Consider the following 2,577-nt stretch of genomic DNA (forward strand, 5'->3'; position numbering starts at 1 on the left):
TGGTTAATTGGAGATAAGAGTCTCACAGACTTTCCTTCCAGGCTGGCTTTGAACTGCGATCCTCAGGTCTCAGTCTCCTGAGTAGCTAGGATTATAGGTGTGAGCCACTGGTGGTGACTTTTTCTTCCTTCCTTCCTTCCTTCCTTCCTTCCTTCCTTCCTTCCTTCCTTCCTTTCTTTCTTCCTTTCTTCCTGTCTTTTTCCCCCTATTTTTAATGATGGAAACAAGAAAACATCTAAAGCCAAAACTTTTGAAAGAAGCACTTGTTCTTGCCAGTCTTCTATCTCTCCTCAAACTTGACCTTGGCCTCCTGTCTGGCCTTGCGTTTAAGAGCTGGGTCTCTGAAGACATCCTGTTGACCACAGTTTTGTCCAAGGGGATAGCCATAGAGTACCTTGTGGCATAAGGTGATTGTAGTTATAAACCTTCACAAAGGACCTCTTGGTGATCTTCTTCTTGCCCTTGTTAGCTGTCACTTTTCGGGGATAGCAATCAATTCCTGCCACCAAAGCATGGCTGTAGGGGCGATCTGAGGTGCCATCATCAATGATCTTCACGATGACAGCTTTACGTCCAAAGTAGCATCCGGCCAGGACCAGCACCACTTTCCTGGATTTCATGAAGTTGCCCATTTCGACAGCACCCAGCAGCCCTACAGCAAAAAGCTTATTTATTTATTTTTTGTCTTTTTTTTTGGTACTGGGGATTGCTTTGCCACTGAGCTACATCGCAGCCCAGCTTATTTATTTTTTGAACTTGAGTTTTTCTTTCTTTTAAAAAATATTATGGCAGAAAAAGGTTGTCACCTGTCCACCTAAAAAAGCTCATTTGGTCAAAAATACTCTAGAAAATTAATAGGAAAGTGGATCTATAATTAAAAAATCATGGTAAAATTAAGGCAAATGGGAAGTGAAGCTATGGCTCAAGCAGTAGAGTGCCAACCTTGAGCATAAAAGCTAAAAGGCAGCATCCAGGCTGAGTTCAAGCCCCCGTACTGGCATAAGGAGAAAAAAAAGGCAAATGGTCAATAAAGAATAAATGGAGGGCTGGGAAGGAGGCTTGGCTAGGAAGGTGGCTCAGTGGTAGAGTGCTTACCTGGCATGCATGAGGCCCTGGGTTTGATTCCTCAGCATCACATAAACAGAAAAAGCCAGAAGTGGCGCTGGGGCTCAAGTAGTAGAGAGGTAGGTAGCCTTGAGCTGAAGAGCTGAGGGACAGCGCCCAGACCTAGAGTTCAGACCCATGACTAGCAAAAAAAAAAAAAAAAGAATGAATGGAGCTGGGCATGGTAGCTCACACCTGTAATCCTAGCTACTCAGGAAAGTGAGATCTGAGGATTGCAGTTTGAAACCAGCCAGACAGGAAAGTTCATGAGATTCTTTTTGTTGTTGTTGTGGGGCTTGAACTCTGGGCCTGGGCACTGTCCCTGAGCTTTTCTGCTCAAGGCAAGTACTCTACCACTTGAACCACAGCACCACTTCTGGTTTTCTGGTGGTTAATTGGAGATAAGAGTCTCATGGGCTTTCCTGCCACGCTGGCTGTGAACTGTGATCCTCAGATCTCAGCCTCCTGAGTAGTAAGATTATAGGTGTGAGCCACTGGTACCTGGTTCCAGGAGATTCTTATTTCCGGTTAATCACCCCCAATCCAGAAGTGGAGCTGTGGTTCAGAATGGTAGAGCCTTGAGTGAAAAAGCTCAGGGATGGCACTCAGGTCCTGACCAAAAAAAAAAAAAAGAAATAATAAAAAGAATTTATGGGTATTCTTTCTTTGAGCCAAAAACATATATATGAGCAAAAAGAAAAACAAAGGACATCTTTCATCTACCAACCTGGCAGGATGTTAAAATGCTAGTGCCTAGCGCAGAGTGACTGATGTGCACCTGTTCGTTCCTTCCTTGATAATGACTGTTTCCCAGGGTCCTTTGCAGTATGTGTGGCCACACAATGCAGCTCTCATTGATAGGATGTGTCAAAGGCTATTTATTGTTCAATGTTGGCTCCCTTTGTGTTGATCGAGGTCCCGACAGGAAGAGACAGTACCATCAAATTGGACAAATTCAGGAGGCCTAACTAAAGGGATACTTTACAAAGGTGTGGGCAGTATGTAAATAGGGGACCCCTTGGCCTTTGTCCCTGGGACATAACCCCCAAATCCTTGGCGTTTCCTGAGTAATAGCAGTGCTTCATTATTCATCACGGCCCCTTGGACCCCTTTGGAGGGCTTATGCAAAGGCTATAGACAGCTTATGTTAATGAGCTGACTCAGAATGGAGACTGACCCTGCCAGAAAGGACAAGCATGTGATTTGAGAGTTGGGACTTTGAGCCACATTTCATGAGCCCTTCCTCTGGGGACAGACATGAGACTAAAGACTGAATTCAGCCTCATGGCAAGCCTAATCGATGATGCCCATGTAATGAAATCACCTGTGCACTGGAGCGCAGGTGAGCAGCACTGTGTGGGCAGCTCTCCAGATGTGATGGGAGGTAAATGAAGATCAAGCGTGGGAGCCTCTCCGACTTGGCCACCCACATCTCTTCCTTGGCTGCTTCTCATTTCTATTTACTTGCTAGTC

The 2,577-nt window shown here is 45.2% G+C and overlaps 1 pseudogene; it reads right to left on the minus strand.

The window, feature by feature from the left end:
- Positions 1 to 235: 235 nt before the first annotated feature.
- Positions 236 to 659, minus strand: LOC122107118 (annotated as a pseudogene).
- Positions 660 to 2,577: the final 1,918 nt, after the last annotated feature.

This window comes from Dipodomys spectabilis, unplaced genomic scaffold (assembly GCF_019054845.1).
Source record: "Dipodomys spectabilis isolate Male_0828 unplaced genomic scaffold, ASM1905484v1 ptg000046l, whole genome shotgun sequence".
NCBI lineage: Eukaryota > Metazoa > Chordata > Mammalia > Rodentia > Heteromyidae > Dipodomys > Dipodomys spectabilis.